Here is an 8921-nt window from a genome sequence, read left to right as displayed (position 1 = left end):
ACTTTGTTTTGTCTTGGGGAACTCCTTCTGGAGAGAAGCTGCCTTCAGTCTTGTTACTACCCTTTTGCGCACTGGAGAATTGGTCCTGGAGAGGGGGAAAACCACACAAAGTTCACTTTAGTACATCAGATTTTCTTTCTCGAAACTCCCACAAAAGTAATTGGCCTGGGAGCATTCTTGACCAAGCCTTCAGTGCTGAGGTCTGAGAAGGAGCCATTACTTAGGTGAGTTGTTGGTAGATAACCCAGCTTTGTCTCCACCCCAGAAGTGAGAGTGCTACCTCAGAAAGACAAGGAAGTGAGAGTTGTTGCTGAGAAGAGTAAAGAATCAATACAGTTAGAGTGATGAAAGATGGAAAGCAGTGCTGCAGTGACGTGATGTGCCGCTTTTTACTGGCTTGTCCCTCTCTCCTGGGACACTTTGTAGTGTTTAGTCTGCTTTCTGTGTCTCATGTAAACTGCATTTTGGCTAGCAGCAGGGAACATCTTACAATGTGAGCAGAGGAGGGAGAACACGTTTACTACTAGCAGTACCCATTTTAAGTATATTTGCATGTGGACAGGAATTGAAAACCTCTCCATAGATAAATGAACAGAATTGATTTGTTAATAATGGGTTTACGAGTGAGTTTCATAGTGTACTTGGTGTCACTGTCATGATTATTGGAAGATCCTCATAAATATTTAAAAAGGATGTCCAGTTTCTCTATCCCACCATCAAGGAAACTTGAGAACCACCTGCTAGCAGACTTTCCTGTACATTCTAAGTTGTTTGGGGCCATAGTTAGAGTTGTGCTCCTTGGGGCAGGCTGCCAAAGGCCCCTGGGAGTTTGAACACGATGACTCTCTGGATGTTGGGACCTGAAGGAACACTGGATATTTGAACATGCCAGGGAGGGTCTCCTCAGAGCGGGCGCAGGTACCTGGACAATGCTTGGAGCAAGTATGCTCATAAAATGGACACAACACTGCCCACAGCCACACTCCTTCCCAGGCAGTATTTTGTCTTTATGAAGAAAGCTTTGTGGCTAGTCTCAGTCTCAGTCTGAGCTGGGCCCCCCGAGGTGAAACCCCACCTCTCCTTCACTTGCCAGGTGAGCGTGGGCATGCCGCCAAGCTCCTCCGTGCCCGACTCACAGACACCCTCCTCTGTAAGTCAGGGGCGCCTCGTACGGCTGTGCTCATTAGCAGACGAGCCCAGAACAGTGCCTGATGTGGACACAGTGCTGTATTTCATTAGCTGTGATGTTCACCATTAAGGCTGTTGCCCACCGCCCCCCACCCCAGTGTCTGTCATTTAACTTAAACCTGCCTGATCGCTGATAAGAACTGACTGACCCTCACTTCCCTTCCAGTCACACATGTCTTCCCTTTTACCTACATTGGAACTTACCAACCTCAGGAAACCACTGACCCACAGTGGGTGCATGGATTCATTTCTGAGTATCATTAAACACCTTTTAATGCTGTATGCAAAAGCAGTCTCTCTGTATGAAGGTTCTCCCTTCAAGGGAGAAGATGCTGATCTTCAGATTCTCTGGTAAATCCATGACCCAAAAAAGATTTAGAAAGAGAACCCGTTTTAATGCTGTTCCCTTCTATAAATGGATCTTGTGTGGGGGGACTGATCACTATTTGCCATTTTCTGATAAACAATACATATATTAGATGCTCAATGATTGACTGTTGAATGATAAACAAATGCTGGGACCACAGGACGAGGATCTTGTGTCTCTCCCAGACAAATCTGGAGACGCTGGTAGACTTGTGCGACCGAGGACCGCAGGTGCCTTGGCTGCTCACTCACTCTTCCCGGTGCGGCTGAGGTAGAGCGAGTCGGCCAGGTCTCCCAGCACCTCAGTCACTGTTAGCGCTGCCTCTTCAGTGCTTATGCACCATTTACGTGTGTAGTAGCCTCCTGTCATGAACGGTTGTCATCACAAGCAGTGGCTGTATGTGGGAGGAAAAGAGCGGCCCCTCCGCTGGGCCTCTTAGCACTTCCCACAGCCCACGGCTGGAGGTCCCACAGCTGCGCAGTGGAGATGCCACTAGTATCCACCTCCAAGGGGGGCTGTGTGCGGTAAGCGAGATAATGTGTAAAGGATTTAAAACTGTGCCTGGCACGTAGCAAGTACTGTATGTGTTAGCTATGACTAATTCACTAATATCAACACCCTAAGGGATCTGTGTCTGTGCGTGATCACTGAAACGTTACTTACAAAACTGCAAAATTTGCAACGTTAAAAATGTACGATAGCAGAATGGTTATTTATAGACATTAAAGTTATGCAGTAGAAAGTTTGGTAAAATGAAAAATGTTGATACTGTGATGTTACGAGACAGCATGAAAATAATTGTCAATCTGGAATAAGCTCAGATAAGTAAATAAATGAACTTCAAAAAAACTGTCGTGCTCAAAACTAAGGAGATATATCAAAAGATGAATAGTTTAATGGATTAATAGAATAATCACCTGCATATTGGAAAAATTGGTGTTTACTTTTCTATTTTTCTTGTACTTTTCTTTCCAAAGTCTCTTCAAAGAATATATATTGCTTTTAGGATTAGGAAAACAGTCTTTTCAGTGATGGAATAATTTCTCTTCAAAAGTTCCTTATGTGCAAATAAGCTACTGGAACTTTAATAAGGGAGTTTGGCAAGGTCTCACTATGAGATCAATATACAGAAATTGATATTTCTGTATTCAAGCAGTGAACAATTTGTAAATGAAATCAGGAATACAGTCCCACTTACAATGATACAAAACTGTGAAATACTTAGATAAACTTAATTGAGCAAAATGTATACAGTGGAAATAGAAAGCATTGCTGAAAGACATTCAAGAATGCATGATTAAGAATACGTAATAAGCACATTAGAAGTGAAGAAACACACCGTGGTCGCGGATAGAAAAGCTCAATATAGTGAAGAGAGCTATCTTCCTCAAACTAATCTTCCGGTTTGGAGACATTTGTGGGGAAATTGACAAGCTAGTCAAGACGGTACATGGAAACGCGGAGGACCCGAAGCAGTTGCTTTAAAGGATAAGGTTGAAGGGCCCATGCCACCTAAGTTCAAGGTCTGCTATAGAACTACCCTAATAAAACGTTGGCATGATCAGTAACACAGGAGAGAGTCTAGAAGTTGACCTGAAGTTGACCTACACACATGTTGTTAATTAAATTTTGACATGAGAGCGAAAATAACTCAATGTGGGAAACAGTCTTTTACATGAGTGGTGGTGCACCAACTAGGTATCGGTATGGAAAAAACCCTCCCTTTACCTTACATCACATCCAGAAGTAACTCAAACTGCATCACAAACCTAAATGCAAAAGCTGGACCTTTTCAATATCTGGAGGAAAACGGGAAAATGCTGATGCCCCTGGGCTAGACAAAGCGCAAAAATCCACAAATCATGAAGGAAAAATGATACATTGGACTTGAAAATGGAAACTTCTGCTGTTTTGAAAACACCATTAAGAACATAAAAAGACAAGGCATAGACTAGTGTATGTTAACTATATAGAAACTCATATCCAGAATACAAAGAACCTTCATAACTCATAAGTTACACAGCAAGAAGATAAACAAAGTGCAAAATGATTTACTAGGTGCTTCACAAAAGAATATATATAAATGGTCAGTAAACCTATGTAAAGATGCTCAACATCATTAGTGATCAGGGAGATGCAAATTGAAGCCAGGAGGAGATCGGACTTCTCATTTGTAGCATGACTAAAATTTAGAAGGTAACACTGTGTATTGGGGATTGGAGAGATGAGAACCCTCACACATTGCTGGGAGTGGTTATGCAATAGTACAGCCACTTTGGAGAACAGTTTTGTGTATCTTCGAAGTGCTAAACATACAGGTACCATGTGACCCATCAGTTCCATCCCTAGGTAAAAAATTGAGAGACCTGAAAACATGTCCATGCAAAAATGTGTGACTGAATGTTCTGCATTATAACAGCCTGAAACTGGAACAAACATAACAGTAAAGACAACAGATGTCATGTATAATAATTCACAGCTCACGAGCAGATAAATACATTGGAGTCTTGCCCTGTATGGGAATACTGCTCAGCAATGAAAAGAGACAAACTCATGCTGTATTCAGCAGAGGATTAAACCTGAAAAGCATTCCAAGTAAAAATTCAGACACAAAGGAGTACACACTGTTATGACTCACCTAGGAAATTCCAGAGAACATAATATGTAATGACAGGAGAGAGGTCGGTGGTCACCGGTGGCCGGGGTGGGAGAGCTCCTGACTGCAAACAGGACTACAGGGAACCATCAGAAGTGAACTGTGTCTTGTTTGTGGTGGTGGTTCCATGATGTCTTCAGTTGTTAAACTCATTGAACTGGACAATTTAAATGCATCCAGTTGGTATGTTGTATGTAAATTTTGCATCAATAAAGTTGTTTTTTAAAAATTTGGAAAACCAGGGATTTCTGGGAAAGAAGACAATCTGGGGTTCCAGGTGAATGCTGATAACAACAGTGTAGCAATGTTGAATTTTTGTGACTCATCTTCACTTACAGAACGCTTAATGTGAGCTAGCCAATCTGCTAAGCCCTCTAATGCATTAGATTATTTCTATCTTTAACCCTCTAAGGAGTGTAATATTATCCCCTCTTCAGTTAAGGGACCTAGAGTTTGGGAATTGTAAGTAATTTGCCCCAAGTCACCCAGCTAGTGAATGGCAGAGCTTCATTTCAGAAATAGCTGGTGAGTGTGGCAGATCTCAAGTAAGTTGAAGCTTGCATTGCAGAGGGTTTATAAAATCAGCTTCACTAATATAAAAAAAAAATACATAACACACTCCCACTGTTACTCCATCCAGAAACAAATGCACTCAGACACCCCTCAAACAGGGTCCTCCAGAGGTCTCCCTCTTTATGTCATCATTGTGCAGGGGACGAGATGTTTTACAGTGACACGGCTGACATTCCAAAGGGAAGAAAGTGAACACGTTCCATTCAAGGGTTCTGTGGCATGTGAGTTACAGACACCGTCTCATTTAGTTTTCACACCAGTTTTGTTAACATGCGTTCCTTCCTTCCATCTCATGGGTTCGGAGTGACTTGTCCCAGTGGCCCAGGCAGCAGTGGAGATCTCAGCATGTTTTCTGCTCCTCCTTGCAGCCTGCGCGTCTCGCTAAGGATCTTCGTGCTCTCCTAAGGGTAATGGGTAACCAGTGAGGAATCTTAAGACAGGCCCACCTGATGCTATAGCACGTGCGGAGTCACAAAATGTTTTCTTTATATTCACCCATGAATGAAGCCCACGCTGATTAAGTCTGCGGGACTGTTTTGTTGTTGTTGTTGTTGTTGCACGGCAGGAAGTGAAATAAATTGACGTAGCTAACTTTGTGCCTAAAAGCTGCAAGCTGGCCATGCGCCCAGTGTCTCGGCAGCCGCTCCGGAGCTGGTTGGAAAGAGTCAAGCCAATGGTGTGAATGAGCAGCCTGGGTGCAAGACCAGGGTGACCTTGGGTGAGACACGGCAATGAGTGGGGGCTTCAGGCTGCGTTTGGCTCTAAACATTAGGAGTTCAGTTTTCAGTGTTTGTAGAGACCGAGTTCTCTCACGTGTCCTCCAAAAATCCCTGTGTTGAAGCTGGAGCCCCCGGTTTCAGAATGTGACCTCGCTGGGAGAAAGGGTCTTTGCAGAGGCCACGAAGTTAAAGTGAGGTCATTAGGGCGGACCCTGGTCTAAATAAGGGAGGTTTACGTTCAGTGAATATTGGTTGAATGAACATCCATTCACTGAACCTGGGAGGGAGGATGCCACACGCGTCCGGCCAGCCAGCATGAGCGGGTGCTTTCAGCGAAGAAGGAGGCTGGAGGAGAGTTGCTGGGGGTGGAGCAGCAGTGCCGTCCCGTGGAAATACATCTTGGCGATACTACCCTTGGTGACAAAGGCTTTACATGGACCTTGGCAGTCAGCCTCAAATGTGCATGCAAGACCAAAGGATTAAAACTAACCGAGGCCTTTGTGAAGGACAACAGTGAAAAAGGGCTTTGATCTACTACTTACAAGGCTTGCTCTAACGATACAGTAACAAGAGAAGCTGTATTAGCCCTGTGTGGACCAGGGGTTGGCAAACAATGGACACTAGGCCAAATCTGGCCAGCTGTCTGCTTTTGTGATTAAAGTTTTACTGGGACATTCATGCTCATTTTATGTAGTTTTATCTATTCCTGCCTTTGTGATACAGTGGCAGAGCTCAGTAGTTATGACAGACCTTTTTTTTTTTTTGGCCAGCCGCTGTTTTTACTTCCTCCTGGCTGTGGACATCACAAAACCTAACATGTTTACTGGTGATTGTTAGGGGCTGACTTGTGTCCCCTAAAATTCCTGTGTTGAAGTCCTAATCCCCAGTAACTCAGAATGTCACTGTTTAGGGTCTTTGAAGTTTAAACATTTTAAGGTAAAATGAGGATATTAGATGTATCATGGAAAAGAATCTGAAAAAGAATATATATATAGTGTATGTGTAACTTAATCACTTTGCTGAACACCTGAAATGAATACGACATTGTAAATTACCCATACGTCAGTAAAATAATAAATAACAAATGAGGATATTAGGTTGGGCCCTAATCCAATCCGACTGGTGTCCTTATAAGAAGAGGAGATTAGGACACTGACCTGCACACCGGGATGCCCAAGTGAGGACACAGGGAGAAGATGGCCACCTACCAGCCAAAGAGGGAGGCCTGAGAAGAAACCAACTCTGTTGCCACCTTTATCTCTGACTTTCAGCCTCCAGAACTGTGGAAACATCCATTTCTGTGGTTTAAGCTGCCCTCTGGCACTTTATCATTGCCCTTCTAGAAAACTAATACACTGGCCTTTTACAGAAAAGATCTGCAGACCCCCATTATGGGCATATATCAATGGGACAAAACGAAGAGGCAGGAAACAGACTCACAGACACATGGCAGGCAGATAATGGCTCTGGAAAGATGTCCACATCCTAATCCTGGTACCTATTAATACATTACCTTACTTGGCAAAGGGGAACTAAGTTGGCTAAGCAGCCAACCTGAAAATAGAAAGAGTAGCTCGGATGGTCCAAGGTGTGCCTAATGAGCCCTTCAAAGTGGACAAGGGAGGAAGAAAAGGAGGCCAGAGTGATGCGGTATGAAGAGACTCAGTCCTCTCTTGCTAGTTTTGAAGCTGGAAGACTGGGGCTGGGAGCCAGGGAATGAACGTGGCCTCTAAAATCTGGAAAAGGTGAGGAAACAATTTCCCCCAAGAGCCCCCAGAGGGAAAACGCGGTCCTGCCAACACCTTGATTTAGCCCAGTAAGACCTGAGTCGCACCTTGACCTTCAGAACTGTAAGATGATACATTTGTGTTGTTTTAAGCTACCAAGTCTGTGGTAGTTTGTTGCAGCAGTGAGGAAACTAACACAGCATGAGACCTTAGTACATAATAACAGAGATTGGTTAACAAATCAGTGTGCAAAGGATGCTAATTCTACCTTTCAACCTAAAACTTTCAGAGCCTTCCTTTCCACATTTAATATTTAATCTATTTAGGATTTATTTTAAATATATTCTGAGACAGCAATCTTTTTTTCTGTTATTGTATAGCTATCTCATTTTCCTACACAAATTGTTGAAAAGTTTGCCTTTTCTACAATATTTTCCTCCAATATTTTATTATGAAAAATTTGAAAGATACGGAAAAGTTGAAAGAATTTTACAATGAGTACTGGTGTTCCCAAACTTCAGATGTCACTCATTGTGTTGAATTGGCACTGATGGTGCAAAAGCAATAGGGGTGCATCTGTGGGCACTCAGATGCATGAAGGCGGTAGCACGAAAATGTACTTGTTAGTAGGCATTGTGTTCTTCATTGTCACATTCACAGTTAAAAAAAAAAAAGGGGGAAGGACCAATTTCACTTCTGGTTGTCCTCGATGGAGCAGTGAAAAATAATTTTATTGCATCTCATCTCGAGCCATGTGTTTTTAATATCTGTGCAACATACATTATGTGCTGCAGTGAAATTCCTTAGCTGTCTCCAGAAAAAGTACTTGTGTGATGATCTGAGCTGGGAGTTGAGGTTTGCATGAAAGGACTTTTTCTCAAAAATCAACCAAGTGAGCTGTCACTTCAAGGAAAACAAAAGACAACATTTTTTGCCAATGTAAATGAAAACAGAATTTTGGAAATCTTGTATCTGCCACTGTGAACATACATTCCCAAAACTTAAGATCCATGATATTAATGAATACGAGTTTTCATATTGTATTATGAAAGGTAGCAACATTTGGAGGATCTGCATTAGTCAGTGAACCAGCATTTTCATAATGACCAATGCATGACGTTACAAAATCATCCATGATAAAACTGTCCATTCAAAGTGCAAGGTAGACCAATGGATTTTAATATAATAGAAGTTCGCCCGTGTGGTTTCAGATCGTACACTGCAACTGACCTATCCCTTGTTCAGCTTTCACTAGGAAGAAGATGCACAATTATCTGAGCATATTAAAATACCCTGTCCTGTTCCATCTACATACCTATGTAAGGCCAGATTTTTAAAAAATATACTTCCACAGAAGCAAAGATGCAACATATTGAATGCAGACGCACTTATGAGAGTCTAGCTGTTTTGTATCAAGCCCGGCGCTGGAAAGAGTCCTCCACACGCCCTCCTCCCCGACCCTCCCCCGCAAAGTAGGAAGAGAACGCCACTCCTGTTTTTCTGGAAAATAAATTTAATTTTCGTAAAAATGTCATTTACATAACACAATGAATCTTTGCGTTATTAAACTGTAATTTCGAGCTTCTACCATTCGGAAAGCAGGGACCTCAGCACACTTCTAACTCTATTCATTCCCCTCCCGAGATGCGCATCGGTTTTCTGATTCTCGGGGTTGGTTTAGTGCCCGCGCG

Source organism: Camelus bactrianus, chromosome 32 (genome assembly GCF_048773025.1).
Source record: "Camelus bactrianus isolate YW-2024 breed Bactrian camel chromosome 32, ASM4877302v1, whole genome shotgun sequence".
In the NCBI taxonomy this organism is placed as follows: domain Eukaryota; kingdom Metazoa; phylum Chordata; class Mammalia; order Artiodactyla; family Camelidae; genus Camelus; species Camelus bactrianus.
Note: the sequence above shows the minus strand (reverse complement) of the source record.